This window comes from Aedes aegypti, chromosome 1, assembly GCF_002204515.2.
Source record: "Aedes aegypti strain LVP_AGWG chromosome 1, AaegL5.0 Primary Assembly, whole genome shotgun sequence".
Classification (NCBI taxonomy): Eukaryota; Metazoa; Arthropoda; class Insecta; order Diptera; family Culicidae; genus Aedes; species Aedes aegypti.
Genome location: NC_035107.1, coordinates 248,426,477 through 248,443,745, shown reverse-complemented (window position 1 = coordinate 248,443,745; position 17,269 = coordinate 248,426,477). Strand labels below are relative to the sequence as shown.

The 17,269-nt window shown below is 37.8% G+C and overlaps 1 protein-coding gene across 4 annotated transcripts in view; it reads right to left on the bottom strand.

The window, feature by feature from the left end:
- The window catches only part of LOC5578928 (serine/arginine repetitive matrix protein 2), a 37,705-nt gene extending 24,757 nt beyond the window's left edge, over positions 1–12,948 (bottom strand). Inside the window, exon 1 of one of the 4 annotated variants that reach the window (XM_021837513.1) lies at positions 12,069–12,948. The gene's annotated coding sequence lies outside the window, so the exon portion shown is untranslated. The remainder of the gene's footprint in view (positions 1–12,068) is intronic. The other 3 variants (XM_021837512.1, XM_021837511.1, XM_021837514.1) reach the window with 3 other exon arrangements.
- Between the last annotated feature and the right edge of the window lie 4,321 nt (positions 12,949–17,269).

Sequence of the window (17,269 nt, the reverse complement as noted above, 5' to 3'; positions counted from 1 at the left end):
GCTCTTTCAAATTTTAACATTTTAGAATGATGATGTTTGACTATTACAATGTCCCTCAAAATATTAATATGTTTCCATGGAGCGTTAATATATGCTAATAATTTTCAAGTTAAATGAAAAAAATAATTGATTTTTACTAACTAAACTGAAAATAGGGTGGCCAAACTGCTCCACTTTTCCCTACAATGAATTCCGGGGGACTTGTAACCTCACTTTTTAAACTGTTAAAATTTATATTGCGCATTTCTTTCACCACTGGACTATCGCAGAAGTTTTTATAAGTGCGGAAACGCTAATAAAAGTGCGCAATTGCATCAAATCGGGTAGGTGTCTTCGGGGGACTTATTCTTTGTAAATCAAAAAATAAGTGCTCTGAAGACACCAACAGGATTGAATGCAATCCCGCACTTTTATTCTCACTTATGAGACCGCACTTCGCAGTCCAGTAGTGAAAGAAATACACAATATTTTAATAAATTTACAATCATACGCAACAATTAAATGATTGAAACCAACTATTTTGACTTTTCTCTACTCATTAGATGCGCATTTGTTGTGAAAATTCATAAATGTCTATACGTAGAACAGGTAGATTAAGGTTAGGGAATCGCCACTGAATAGATTGATCGGCTACTAACGAACTTCTCAGTGAATGCAGTGAAAACCGATAGTAATTCCTGAAAACATGCAATCTCGTATTGAAGAATTGGAGTTCGGACGTTCCACCAATCGTCCAAACCGTATGGACATGTGCACACCAAATATTATATTTTAAAGATAATTCATATGTTGTTCTAATGAAAAAAATGATTGCCGATGTGCTAGTAAGCCCCTGACCAATGATGTGAACCTATCCAGCTGCAGTTTATTGATCACTGTACAAAAAGATAGTGTTATGGTCAAGATATTTCCAAATGATACTCGAAGCTTTCAGATTGAAACATTTTCGAATGTCATGTATTCGTGGGATGTAAGGCAAAGAAGAGAAGCTAACAAAATAAGGACTTTAAAACAGCTCATACTTATCTTAACTAGGTTTTGAAGCTATAAAATATTCAACTTCGCATACTACATATCTACGAATTTCCCCAGTTATTGTTTTGTGTTAGATAAAATCAAGGATGGGTTAACCAATCTAATTGTTAGCTTGATAACCGTTTAGCTAGTATTTAGCTGATAGCTCTAAATACGATGCTCCTCCTACTCATAAAATTTGCATTGTGTCACCCGATAAGATAGTCAATCAAATGAGAATCCAATAAGGATCTTTGGATTCTTTTATAGATCTTGGCCGTCCAGCTATCGAATTGAAACACCATTAGCATGACTTTGCTTCATACATAATTGCGGATTTTACCACATGTCAAAATATCTTTACCTTTCATTTTGTCTGTGTGATCGCACAATTCATGCAATTTCCAAAGGTTCAATCAAAAAGGCCAACTTCCTTAATTTATTGTACATCAATTTCATTAACTAGAACACTCGCATTGTCTCCACTGAGTACGGGATCTTGAAGCGCTATAAATCTCCGCAATCTCTCCCAACATCCCCATAAACATCTCTGAACACACGTGCCCTCGAAAAAAAAACAACCGGCTCCGTCTGACAACTTCCCCTACGACAAACACCTTCACTCACACGGTTTGGGTCATAGCTAATCGTGTGTTAAATTGTTATCTATTACCGACAAGACCCTCGTCGCCGTCGTTCTTAACCCCTTCACCCCTGTCCCACTATAGCGCATCGCTCGTCCGGCCCATACCGGCGCAACAACAGCGAGAATCAGATTGTGCCGGTAAAATTGCATAACACCATATGGAAAGAAGATGTTGGTGCGGCGCGGAGACGACGACCGTTGTTGTCGTTGGCAGTGCAAAAATAGATAACCGCGGCCAAAGTGAAGTAAGCGGAAGCAATGGCTGTACGTTTGGATTCGTATTACGGACAGTTCAAGGCCAAAATATGTTATTACTCTATCTATACTGCATAGCGCATGTTGTCGGAATGCTATTGTAGTGTTCTATCGTCAAGTTTAAAACAGCTGTCATAGTGTTCTCATAAAAGCTATTGTAGATTGGCCTTTTGATGTGAAACATTTCACGTGAGGAATTCATAGCGTTAGCTGGAAAATAGACAACTCAGGTATTATATATATTAAATAGAAAAGTGTGTCCTTTCTTTGATCACATTCCGGACACTTTGATTCGAATTGCAGACATCTCATGAAATTAATACCTAGCTTGAAAAGTTAAATCACAATTGAAGTCACCAACCAAGCAAACCAAATTTTCAAAGATATTTTTGGACAATGCTCATTGAAACCATGGAAGTGGGAATTTTTAAGCGGCAAATATTGAAACAAATCGTGTGAAATGTTTCCCATACAAAGTAGTGTCCGGAATTTGAATCAGAACGGTATAGAAGTAGCAGCATCCACCTAATAGAAGTTTTTCCTTGGCTATGTCTGACGCGCACCATGTGGCTGCCGTCTTCGTCGTCCATCGTGCGACAGCTGATCGTCTGTCCAATGATGTGCAGTGGAATTTTACCACAGGAATGACACGCCGATTGCAGCAGCTATGTCGGAGGTGAGAATACGAATTGAATTGCGCGAACTTCACAGTCATTGTCGACGCTTGATGATGTATTGTATCAACAAACCACTGTATGAAATCGAGAGCAAGCTCGACCAAGCGCCAAAGTAGCATTACAGTGTTAATGGTAGAGGTCTGTATAACAAAGATAAGAGTGGGCTCTCGCACTTCAAAAAAGCTTCTGTTGACTGATATCGAAATTCCATTCTTCACGTGATTGCACTCATCCCGCGGTGCGTCCCATGGTAACAGCAGTATTGTTTAAAAATCTTGGACAATACAGTTCTGATCAGAACTTCCACTCAGAATCTACCGGCATCTACAAAAATTCCCAACAGCAGCCGCAAAATACACCGCTTCCTCTTCTTCTCCGGTGTGATTCAGAGCAAGTGACCGACGTATGTATATAAAAGTATACACGCGCTATCTAAACGTTTGACAACTTGCCAAACGTCTCGTGACAGTTTTTTTTGTGCTTCGAATTCCGAACAACATAGAGTAGATAGGATAGGGTGCGATGGCTCTACAGATGAAGAAACCCGATTATTCAATTCTTCTAGCTGTGTGCATGTGGTTGCGACGTTGATCATCAGGAGCACGTCCGTCCATCCGTCTTTTAAACTCTAAGCATAGATTCCAACACTCAGACACACACGCGTATGGTGTGGTGTGTCGAACTATTTGCACCAAAATTATCTCTTTCTGCTTATTTTTTTTCGCTCGGCTTGACCACAGCAGCAGCAGGTTAGCAAAGTTGTTTGATTGAGCAGCAGGCGAAAAAGCAACGACTTGGACTACTTTACGCTTTGAGGAGACGTATCAGCCACAACCGTCGTGAAGTACACGCCTATGACGTCAACGGTCGAACTCGTGAGAATGCTTCGGTCAGCGAAGCAATATACAAAGGGAGGTGTCGTTCCTCGTCATCTGCTCTGTTATCTCTAGCTTTTTGGGCACCGGGGGAAACTGAACCGGTGCGGGACATGGCAAACCGTTTGTTAGATTCGCGAATGATAAGCAGCGAATCTTCTCCAGTAGTTATTGTTTGATGTCATAGCTTGTGATGCTTGTGATTGATCCTTTAAATCCCTCGAGTAAAATATGTATTTGTTTGAGAATCCTTGTTAGAATGATGAGAGATCAGGTTGATCTGCCTAAAGGTGGTTCAATCCGGTTCCATTTCTACATGACAACGCTTTGTCACTTAGCGTAACGTAGAAAACGTGATCCCCGTGCAATCAGTTCGACACTTCCAGATGTTGAATTTTGCTTGTCACGAAATCTTCTTCTTCAAGGCATCACATCCAAACTGGACCAAAGCATGCACTACATTAGTTCAATTTTTACGTAGTTTTCGAACGTGGGTCGCAAATTATGCAGCATTTCTGTACTGTTTGAAAGTAATAGGTGATTTTTAATCATAATTTCGAACCAATCTTGCTTTGGGTGTTGCGCCTGATTGAGTGAGCTAACGATGTCCTTTCGCGATAACTCTGCTAATGGACAAAATTAGCGCCGAGGTGCAAATGCAAGTTGCCTGGAATGTTTTTATTGGTCTGTCTGCGAAAGACTCTACGTCCTTTGTTGTTTCTCGTTGACCGGACTCTTAAGAAAGCGACGAGTCTTTATGTCTAACAAAAGAAGTCCGTTGCAATGTCCAGATCTGGTTCCAGCCCTCTACCAGAACTGGTGTGTTGTACTCTCTTCGTGATACACAGTTTAGTTTCCTGCTTAGTTTTTGAAGAAAACTTCGCTTTTTCCGTCAAGGAAAGCCTCATTACAAATGAGAAGCTCAAGTCATTTTGTGTATTGTAACAGAACTCTATGGGAATTGATTGCGATAAATTTCTAAAAATTATCTCTTTTGACCTGCCGAAAAAAATCCGTTTGGCCTGCCCAAAAAAAACCGTTCTCGAATCCGTGAACAGCAGTTCACGTTTTCCAGAACTCTTTTTTGAGCGTGCATTCATGCAATAATGGTATTCGATGGAGATTCATTTATTCGATTTTCTTGTTCATTTAGCTTGTTGGAACTGTTAGTATTCTGTCTGTCTATTCTCTATATTCTTCTTCTTGAATAACTGAGGAATATAGCCGTCGATCGAATCCTGGGAAAACAAGAAGACATTATCAAGATGAATTTTTCTATCGACACAGAAAACAGTTCGATAGAATTCTTTCCAGAGTTTTGGAAAAGTACTCCATGCTAGACTTCAACTTAGTCTTTTCTTCACATTCCACAAGCCATTTACGCGCAATTCAGTAGATATTCTCGTCAAGCGGCTTTCTTTAGCCAAGTGGTTAAAGTCTGCGGCTACAAAGCAAGGCCATGCTGAAGGTGTCTGGGTTCGATTTCCGATCGATCCAGCATGGTTTCGTAATGGAAATTATCCTAAATTCCCTGGCCATAGAGTACCATCGTACTTGCCAAAATAAACGAATGCGGTAATGCTCTCAGTTAATAGCTGTGGAAGTGCTCATAGGAACACTAAGCTGAGAAGCAGACTCTGTCCCAGTGCGTACCTACTATAAAGAAAGAAGATTCTCGTCAAGAGTTCTGTATTGTTCAGCGCAGTTTGTCATTGAAACTATTTATAAAAATTTCGGGTTATTTAGAGAAATAATCAATGCAATCAAGCGCTGAAAGCAATTGCTTTAAAGCAACAAGACAACTTGTTTTCTTATATTTTCAAGGAGACCTTCTGATGTCAGCTTTAAGAGGCATAACAGCTTTTATGAAGAATTTCATGGACGCGTATTGATGTGTAGAAATATTGCAAATTCCAGTTTACGCTATGAATATGATATCCATGATAAAAAGACGAATAACAGAAAAATTACTGCGATAATTTGTGCATCTGTTGTTACGATTATTCCAAAACTTTAACTTACTGTAAGAACACTTCTGTAACTATTCCATTTTTTACGTATGAATTACTGAAAATGTTTATCCATAAATTGTTTTTCCAGAAACAATTGAAGCTTTCTACGGTCAACTCTCCATAACTCGATGTTGAAGGGATCGTCGATTTAGGGAGGTATCGAGTTACAGAACACAAAACCAGTGAAACTGTGATCCAAGGGACCATCGAGGTAGCCATGAAAACCAACTTTTACTATGGTGCTCTATCTCGATATCGAGATACGGATTATTGAGTAAGGGAGAGTTGAGTGAACGACAGTTTTTAGCAAAAAATAATGTTTTAGAAATGTTCTACAAAAATATGTTTAGAAATTTATTTATGAATCCATCCATTTTTTTTAATGTACACAATAAGTTCCCCAGAAATTATAGTGGAAAATTTGTAAGGGAAATCTGGAAAAAATCTTTGAGGTAATCAGTAAAAAAGCATGGGTAAAAAGTTCATCTGGAATAAAGTGAGTGGGGAAATTTTTGTTTCTTGTAATTTCTAAGCAAATAGATTGAAGAATTACCGAAAGTATCCTAAGAAAACCAAGTTACATAAATTCTGAAAAAGAATCCTCGAAAATATTATCGAAGTGATTCTTAGAAAGTCTGGAACAGAATTCCTGAATTCTAGAGGAATTCTGGATGTATTTCCTGGAAGAGAACACCTTCAGTATTTTATCTTCCTTATTTATAAGACTATTTGGAGAGGGTCATGAAGGTATCATAAGTGAGATTTTTTAAATGAATACCTTCAAAATTGGCAAAAGAAGGTTTCAGTTAGTAACGCTATGGAAGTGCTCATACGTGCACTAAGCTGAGAAGCAGACTCTGTCCGAGATGGAACGTGACCCTAATGAAGAGAAGGACCTAGAAGAGGGATCTGGAAGAATTAAGAAATGAATGCCTACAATGGGATCCAGATGAAAATTCCTGTTGGTTTCCTTGCACGACTCTTCCCAAAATCATCATCTATAGGATGACTGGCGAAAATGATGGATTATTATAAAATCAACATGTTGAGGTTTTGAAATTGATTATCACACATGACTACAGAAACATATTAAAACTTTGAAATTTAAAACGTTACTCACTGAAATGGAAGTTTTAGCGTTTATTATGGTCGGTGTTAAATCAGACTGGAGCAAGAATGTTTTATTGACTCTAAAATGTTTCCCAAACTTTTTGATACAGTCCCCACCCTTATATGTATTTTGAATACGAGAATTTTGATTTTTTCAACAATTTGATAATGATAAATGTGCCAAAATCAATCAAACTAGTAAGTTTGCTCAATTCAAAAAAAATATCATATTGTTCAATCTGATTCAAGCAACAAAAATATATCCGATACAGAGTAACGAATTTCTTATGCGTTTCATTTCATTGATTCTCCTTGGTATGGTTTTTTTTTCTCGGCCAAACAGCCAGAAACTTTGCAATAAGAAGCACTTCAATAAGGCCAAATATGAGCCAATTAGCTTTTGAAAATTGCCAAGAATAGTATCCACCTAGCTATCAGCTTAATAGTAAGAACGACAATTATTGAAGATCAGTGATACATAAATATAATTTTTATAGTATCTTATATGTTAAACAGGTGGCCCAGATAGCCGTAGCGGTAAACGCGCAGCTATTCAGCAAGACCAAGCTGAGGGTCGTGGGTTCGAATCCCATCGGTTGAGGATCTTTTCGGGTTGGAAATTTTCTCGACTTTCCTGGGCATACAGTATCTTAGTACCTGCCACACGATGTACGCATGCAAAAATGGTCATTGGCATAGTAAGCTCCCAGTTTAATAACTGAGGAAGTGGTCATTAGAACACTAAGCTGAGAAGCAGGGTCTGTCCCAGTGGGGACGTAACGCCAGAAAGAAGAAGAATGTTAAACAGGTTACTGAATCAGTTGCTGCTGAACAACGCCATTCGAAACCCATTTTCTGCTTTTGAAACCTAATTTCGTTTGATTCGTAATTCACGATTTCATGTTGACTTGTGTAATATTTCTAATTTGGTTGAAATAAGTTTCAAACGTTTTGGTAAACAAATACTTAACCATACTAAGAACACATTTCCATCCAATCCAAAACATATAAATACACATGTGAAACCCAAAACTGTGTTTTTTCTCTACTGCAGTTTAACGCGAAAAAGATATTCTAAACTACGAGAGACTTCAGATTTTACTTGAAATTTTGTAGGTATATCCCAGTATATGTTTCAAATCTATTTTCAAAGACGATCCATTCAGAGTCTATATACAGAGAGTTGCGCGAAGAAATTTCTTTGAATGGTTGTTCTTCTTCTCCTTCAAAATTATCTCCTATCTCGCGTAACAAATCCAAAAGGGCCAATCTTCAGATCGTTGATTCTGAGAAAATTCTATGTGAATATTGTTCACCACATTTTCAATTCCTATTTCTCAGTATTCAAATCAAGCAATGTGATTTCTTGCTCGTTGAGTGACGATTTACTATTACCTGAGAGAGACTCGCGAAGAGGAAAAATATCAACGTCATATGCAGCCCAGATTCAGCTGTCACGAAAACTTCAAATGCAGCCCGTCGTTTTTATGGCTGCAAAAGTGAAAAGTATTGTATTCAAAATAAACTATTTTGTAAAACCTCAGTTAGCGGAGCAGTTTTTCCAAAGATGCTGATAAATCAAAACACAAAACTAGTTATTTATAATTTCTGCTACGTTTGCTGGCATGAAACTTTACTCAAAATGCCGTTGTTCTTCGGAGTGATGCAAACGCAATTGTTTGCTGAGATGATCATGTGAGAGCTTGAACGGCTTGCGCAAGATTGATATAAACACTGAGTGGAATAAGAAAAAACTCAGCAATCGCAGAAAAAGAAGACCGTCTTCGCGAGTCTCGTCTCAGACTATTACTACACGTTAACATTCGATTTTATCCTGAAAGCTGTCAAAAATGTGGCAAAAAATGATGATCTTAAATGCTTGGCCCATTTTCGATTTTCAACCACTCATGGACCATTTTTATAGGCCAACTTGAATTTTGCTAGCGTGCATTGGCCCAAGGCTAGGCCCTTTTGATTTTCAACGAATGAGCAAGATATAATCGTTCGGCTCCGACTGTGCTTAGGTCAATGACAGTTTGCGAAATTTTCCGATTGTAGGCCCTCTTGAGGGAGAGATAACAGATTATTTGCATGGAGAGTTGCGTATATAACGAAACTAAATCAAGAGTGAGTTTTTCAGATTTTTGCCCCCTTGAATATGAAAATCATTCCGAAGAGGGATGGATTCACCCATTTTGGGAATCACTGATCTAAAGCAATACAAACTCAGAATTGGTAGCGACTGAATGCCTTTAAAATAGGAACTTTAAAGACCTTTATGCTTGAAAATAGAGACCAAAAAGAAACCAAACAGAAAATAAAAAGACGTCAAACGGGAACAATCGAAAAAGACAACAGGAAATAAAAATAATCCAATAAGGTATCTGGGTATAAAGATGAATTCTATAAGAATTTCTTAGAAAATTCGACCAAACATTTCCCTATGACCATTTTTTTTTTGGAATTACAAGTGTTATTGTTCGTATTATTGTACGCATATTTTCAAGATTTTTTCCAAGAATTTCATCAGAAGCTAATGCAGGTGTTTGCGCAAGGAATTAATTTATTGGTTCTTGAACTGCCTTCTTAGGGAATATTTCTATGAAATTATCGTCAACTGAATACCCTTCAATTTAACCTGATTTTTTTAAGGACAATCCCAAAAATTACTCTTTAAACTCCACTATGAAGTTATTTAGGAATTCCTATGAAGATAGTTTCACAATCTTCTCAAGAAAATCCTGAAGTAAATTTAGTGGTTTTCCAAAAGATTTCGCTTGGAGTTCGTCCAAGATTTCCGTGTTGGACATTTTCAAGAACTCAAGCAATAATTTATCCAGAGCTATCTCTACTGATTCCTTACAATTTCCTACAGAATTTTCGTTCAGTTTTTCAAAGATTTCAACCAAAAATTTATCTAATGATACCTATTTTTACTTTTGATATACCTTATATGATCTCTCCAGAAAGCCCAATAAAAATTCTTCGATAAATTTCTCAAGGGAATTCTCAAATAATTTATCCAGGTATTTTTTTAGAGAATCGTCAAGGACTGAACCCGTGAAAATCCGGAAACTATTGCTGAAGCAGATCCTATAGTAATCTCTGATGAAGTTCTGTTTACATTCCTCATGAACTCTTGCGAGGATCTCGGGAAAACTTTCTACCTTCTGAGGAAATCTTGGAGTCATTCCAGCACTCGAAATAAAAATAAATGAATAAAAGTAAACAAATCGCAGAGAGTAGCTCATCGTTTTTGTTTGTATTTAAGAAATAGCAGAGAGTTGTTCATCATTTGGTATATTTAAGAAATGATTTCAGTTGATATATTTTCCTGACAAAAGGAAAAATGCTAAGGTTGTTCCAATTTTAAAACCAGACAAAAATCCTGCAGAAGCTTCTAGCTATCGTCCAATCAGTTTGCTTTCCTCCATCAGTAAACTTTTTGAAAAGGTTATTTTGAAAAGAATGATGGCCCACATCAACGAAAATTCAATTTTTGCCAATGAACAGTTCGGATTCCGCCATGGACATTCGACCAGTCATCAACTTTAACGTGTAACAAATTTGATCCGTTCCAACAAATCTGAAGGCTATTCTACTGGTCTTGCTCTTCTAGACATAGAAAAAGCATTCGACAGTGTTTGGCATGAAGGTTTGATCGTAAAATTAAAAAAAACTCTAATTTTCCAACATACATTGTTAGAATAATTCAAAGTTATCTGTCAAATCGTACACTTCAGGTTAATTATCAGAACTCCAGATCTGAAAGACTTCCTGTAAGAGCTGGTGTTCCTCAAGGCAGCATTTTGGGACCAATATTATACAATATATTCACATCTGACTTACCTGAGTTACCTCAGGGATGTCAAAAATCTTTGTTTGCGGATGACACAGGCCTCTCCGCCAAAGGACGAAGTCTGCGTGTCATCTGTAGTAGATTGCAAAAATGTTTGGATATTTTTTCTTCACACTTTCAAAAATGAAAGATTTCTCCGAATGCTTCCAAAACGCAACTTATAAAATTCTCACATAAACCAAAAGCTCTTTATTTGATACCTTCAAAAAAAAAGACATGTTGCCGCGATGAGAGGGATTCCAATAAATCGATAAAATGAAGATAAGAATCTAGGGTCCATGCTAGATAGCAACTTAACTTTAAAAAATCTTTTTGAGAGAGCTTTAAAGCAGAGGCGACTCGTAACCTCACTTTTTACCTGTTCTACAAATTTAAAAATGATTAATTCGGCAGAATTAGATTATAAAGCAAACAATAAATTATGGGAATCGTTCTTTCTAACAGATCTCTTCTCAATAGATGCAAATTTGTTGCTGAAATTCAAGAATTTCTATTCGTGGAACAGGTAGATTTGAGGTTAGGGAATCGCCACTGCTTTAAAGCCAAATACATATTACAAATATAGAAAATGTCTGTATTAACTTATTAACATAAAATCGAAACTTTGTCTTAAATACAAGTTCTTGATCTTCAAAATTAAATTCATCCTGGCTATGCTGTAATAATATAGACTAGTTGTTGTGATACTAGAAGGAAAGTTATGCAGAGGATTCAAAATTACATTTTGAAAATTCATCTGAAGCTCCCTCCCTGATATAGTACTAATGAGTTACATAGAATATCCAATGTTGATGCATTAGAACAAATGTCGATTAAAATTATTGACATTTTTAGAAAAAAAAACAGTTACGATCTTTTATTGTCATGGTAAATGCGATATTCTATTTAGGTAAAGATAATTAAAAAAATTTTCTTTAATAAGCAGGTGAATTCAACTCAGCTTAATTTAGTTTTACCGCATTAGGATGAACGTGTTGCCTAACACAGAACACCTACATTTAAAAAATGAATGTAATGTTTGAAATGATACTAATAAAGGAATTCGCAAAAGGCTAGACATGATATTCAATCTAGTCTATCGACTAAAATATGTAAGAAAAAACCGGGGAAAACCCAATTCGTAACATTGTGCAATACTATTGCCAATAGTGTAACAGCATGACGAATCCCACCCTACCTGCATATGAACATAGATACTGAAAACATCAAATCAACTGGGTCTCTCCTAAATCAACGTAGGATACCATACGCAAGACACCAGTAGTTCGTTGATTTTTAGCCAAAATTTCGAAGGTTCTTCCGTGTCTATGTGTGTACATGGCGCAACACTACGATCCGGCAAAACCGTACAGCTATGCGATTCCTTTCCGAAAGAAAAGCAGAAGAAGAACGACCACCCCACTTTCGAAGAGTAGTCCGATTCAATAGCAAAAATCGGACAGTGAGGTTATGTTTTGATTGTGGCATTATTTTTTTTGTTATTGTTTTTATGTAGACTTCCTCGACCAGGGTCATCCCCAGACGGTGGCTGACCGCTAAATTCGTCCTCTATAGTTGTGAGGATACTGCTGGGGAAATTTCCACCCGAATATCGGAACAGCAGGGAGTTATGATGTGTACCTACTTGCAGACTGGAAGAGGCCTCGTGTTTTGTTTACAATCCTTATGGCAGCTCCAAATCGCCCACGTTGTCTTCCGGAATCCTTCTGATTCCAGGCGAGTCAGAACATCAAAATGCAATAGCAATATCGCATCACCAACCTCTCATACAAAACAATAGGAAATCACTTCAAATCTCGACAACTGAACGCAAATTCGGCTGATTTTCCACTTTATTTCCGCACCACGTTGTTGACATTTTGAATATTTTCCCTCTGCCCTAGGCAACCAACACATACCATTCACTGCCTACTGTTCTCCATCAGCACTCGAAGGATCGATTCCAAGTTACACTCGGGGAACTTCCATTCCGCGCAATCTTCACATCGGATTACCATCCAAAATCGGCCAAATTTTCCAATATTCCACACCTTTAAAATTCTTATTCCCTTCTCCGAAGAAACACGCGACTGTTGCTGATATTTCACTCTCTGTTTGATCGCTCCTCTTTTTCTTCCTCCTTCTGTGTGCTGCTCTCTGCCTTATCCCCCCACACACACCCAGCAAAGGAGGCGACGACCACTAACTAGAGGCAGCAGCAGATCGTTTTCTTCACGTGAAAATATTTCCCGAGATGGCTATTTTCGGCTTTCGGAAATTGTCACTGCACAATCAACCGCGGGGTTCTGGATTTTACTGCTATTCACTGGCGGAACAATCAATTCACATGCGGAAACGCGATTAGAACCGAATTTCACATTATTGGTGCCGATTTGGGGGTGAAAAACTGTGCGCGCCGAAGTAGAGAACACCGCAAGTCCGATGGACCGATAATCACATGGAAAAGTTATCTAATGACAGGAGCGACTGCAAAACGGCTGCTCGAACTTTGAAAGCGACTGGCAGTCGAACTCATGGCGAAACCCAGGGTCGAACTGCGGGAGTTGTTCGTATGGTTGACAGCTGTCAGATGGAAAGCGTTTTTAGAAAAAGCTTTGATGTGGAGATGTCCTTTTATTCAGCCACATTAAAATGTCGATAAAAATCTCAAAAGGGCCTGTTCACAAATTTCATAGGGCCCATTTACAAATTTCATAACGCTTTAGGGGGTGGGTGGGTGCCTCTGAGGTGTTACAGCTCATACAAAATTTGTAGAATATCCATACAAAAAGCGTTACGAGGGGGTGGGACTATTTTTGGCGTTATGAAATTTACGAATAAACCCATAACGCTGAAGGGGGTGGGTGGGTATCTTCAATATGTTACAGCTCATACTGCAATTTTAGAGATAACTTCCCATTCTACACTTGAACAGAAAGCTACAACAGCTGTCAAATTACTGATTTTCGCAAAGCACCATTGATCGGCAACACTAATACCTTGGAAATCACGCTAATGACTGTTGTTTTCTGCTGTTTTCAAAGCCAGGGGCTCTGCACAAAAACCATTCACTCTCTTTCACTCCCTCTGGAAATTAGTAAACAACAAGGCCAGTAAACGTCAAAATCCTATGCAAAATCAAAACAGGGCAGAGCCCCCTACAAGCATACTTTGATTAGTTGGTTTCGTTCAATCACAGACAAACAGACGTAACACTGACGAAATTTCCATCGAACATTCATTTAACGATTATTTCAAATTCGCTATGTTACAAATCTCACAACCAGAGGCGCGCGCATCGTTTTTCTTCGCGTTTGAAGTTTTACACTACCGCCATCTGCTGGTCTTGTTTCACGAAACACCTTTTCGTGCAACACCAGATTAGGGGTCATGCACAAATTACGTCACGCTCCAAGGGGGGGAGGGGGTCGAGCCAAGCGTGATAAGCCTTACAAAATTTTCGGAGGATTCATACAAAAATTGTGACAAAGGGGGAGGAGGGGGTCGAAAAAGTTAAAAATTAGCGTGACATAATTTGTGTACCATCCCTTATGAAGGTGTAAACTGGGCGATGTATTTTGGAGAAATTTCTAAGTGTTACGTCTGTATGTCTGTGGATCAATGATACAATGATTTTCAAGCCTGCGGTAAAACTTTGGCAGCTGCGGTAGAACTTAAAATTTTCAAAAGAACCGCAATACAACCGCTTACCGCAGAACGGAAAATTTTCAAATGACCGCAATACAAAATTCGTTGAAATTTCATGCAAAAAGCGTTAAGCGAAGTATGCACTTCGGCAGAAAATTAATCGCCTATCTCGATGCGTGGGAAATTTCTTGCAAGAAATGCTCAAGAAAAGCAGTTTGGGCTCATTCATTTATTCCATAACGCAAAAAATGGCCATTTTTGACACCCACCCACCCCCTTGTAACGCTTTTTGTATTGATATTTTTTTCTATTTTTGTACGAACCGTAACATCGCAAGGACACCCACCCACCCCCTTCAGCGTTATGAAATTTGTGAATGGGCCCTAAGCCCTTTTCTTTGATCGCAGTACGCAGTTGAAAAGAATTGTCAATTGGGTCCTAAAATTTTTAATGAAATCTTGTTTTTATTTAATAACACGAAAAAGAATGTTACTGTAACTACTTTAGCAATTTTTCCCGTTCAAATTATGGCTATATCATGTTTAAACTTTAATTTAAAAATTTGGTCCATAAATGAACCTTGACACTTTTGACCATGTTTGACGTTCGCTTAGTCGACAAAAACACCACAGGGGTTTTAGTTCGACCACTGGGGTTGTTCCTATGTGACATTTCGTAAGGGACACGGAAAACAAAATACACCCAAAATTTGAGTTTAAGCCAAAGGATGTGACAAAATCTAAAAAAATGTTTTTTGGGCTTAAACCAGTCTTCAAAGTGTAGCCCGGCGCGAATGCGCAGCAAAGCGCAAAACCGAAAATGAACATTCGTTTTTGAGTTCACACATGCGCTCAACAAAATGAACATGAACCCGAGCGTACGCTGTTTGTTCATGTTCACAGCGGGGCTCGAAGCGGCGTTCACAGCGGCGCTTGCAGCGGCGCTCGAAACATTGAGTTCGTACACTGTGTGAAACCGATAGTTAGTACACCGCCAGCCAAGCCGGATTAGGCTCTGTTTTGCATTTATCGTCAACATTTTCATTACAGTTTTTTTTCGGAACTGTAAATCTAATTGTATTTTCGGCAATCCAAAAGGGTAAGTGACTCTTGTGAACATTCTGCTAGTTAATTTTGAAGCTTTAACTGAAAGCTTCAGCAATAAATGATTTTTTTCTTGCTCACAAACTCCTGTTAGTTAAAATGCATTAATTTTAAGCATAAACATTATTTTGGTAAGGAAATTTATAAGTTTCTCAATTAAGCAGAACATTCTATAACACACAGTATAGTGTGCCGGATTATCATAAGGTTAAGTGATCGTACATTTTCAAAAGTAATTAACTGGGACCTAAAAATATGGCAGTTCAACATACTGTTCTACATAAGTTCCAAACACAAACATTTTTCAGTCACCTTACGGCAGTACCGTTTTGATTCATATTACGGACAGCTTCATATTCCGGACACTCTCGTTTGTATGGGAAACGTTTCACACGAAATGTTTCAATATTCGCCGTCTAAAAGTTCTCATTTTCGAGACTTGTTTTATTAGGTTTTTTCCATAAATATCATTGCAAATTTATAATGCCCAACTACCTTAGACGTCTCTTAAGTGGTTAAACGATTTCAATTGATGATTCGACTGTTCCATTAATGATTATCATGAGCTGTCCGTAATTCGAATCAATGCGTCCGGAATATGAGGCCAAAGTGATGGAGCGTCCGGAATAAGAATCATGAAAAGGCTACACGTTTTGATTTATTTAAAATTATTCAAGTTGCGGACGCGTATTCTTTACCCACCATCCGAAAGTTAAGGGCTTCCGATGCTCGATAACGCTAAAAAATCATACAGAATGATTTATTTTGTATGTTTCAAGCTGGGTTATACTTCACTGAGGCCTTAAGTGTCCGTAATATGAATCAAAACGGTATATTTCTTGCTGTTTCCACGTATGGGAAGTGTTAGTAGTGAAATATTGAAAACTTAAGAATGAAGTTTGAAAAAATAGGCTGTACAATGCAGTTACCCGCTCGGCTGGGCAAGTGGGACACATCCAAAACCATTTGTTAATCCATTATAAAAAATATCGATTGTATCAACCATAAAATAATAACGCTTTAAGATAAAAATCTAAATTCGATGCAATATTACCTTATATGCCGCAGAGCTATTTGGGCATTTCCTTAATTAATTTTAACATGAACGGTTTTTCTCAGCCAAATTATCTGAAACTTTGCAATAAGAAGCACTTCAACTTTGACGCATATTGTGGCCAAATATGATCCCAGTAGCTTTCAAAAAACCGAAGTGAATCAGAAGTGCCAAGAATAGGATCCGGCTCCGGCTTCATATTATGAAAAATTCTGTATGAAAAGCGTTCAAAAATGTATAAAATGGGTAAGAAAAAAATAAAATAAAAATATGCTTATTATGAATTACATTTTAAAAACTTTTAATTAATGTTGAAATTAAAAAAAAATACCCCGTTATTGCTGTAATGTTTGCAGAACACCACTTATTAGGTAAAACTACACAGATAAAAATATTGAAATTTCACTGTAGTGTAAACTAAAGCATATAGTGAAAATTGAATTTCAATTGCAAGTAAGGGAGCTTCGACTGTGTTTTATTTATAATAATAAAAGAATATTTTGGTTTACTTTTTTGTTGTCTACAACATTAAATCTCCAAGAATTTTGAACCCTTGCTGTTCAGAAAAAGGAAGGGATAAATGAAAAAACCGCACTTCTTTGTTAGCTAAATGTTTTACGTGTACTTCAATTAACCCGTATAGGCCTGAGAGAAAGCAAAAATACTAAAACCCTCACCATCTCAGCGAATACTTAATGGATTCAAATAATTGTTTGTCAGTATACTCGTACACATAGGGTGCAGAACCACTTGGGCACTTCCATAATACACTTTGGCATGGGGGGTTTTTCTCGGACGAATTGTCTGGAACTTTTCAATAAGAAGCACGTTAGTACGACGCATGTTGTGGCCAAATATTAGCTTTATAGCTTTAAAAAAAAAACCACTGCCGAAGTGAATCAAAAGTGCCAAGAAAGGGATCCGGCTCCGAGATAGTTTTTAAAAGTGGCCATTGGACCTCGGAGATATCAATGCGGCCGGAGTTATTCCGGTGGGTCACAGGGTCAGGTCGGGTATATGATCTATTTTTTGGGGCA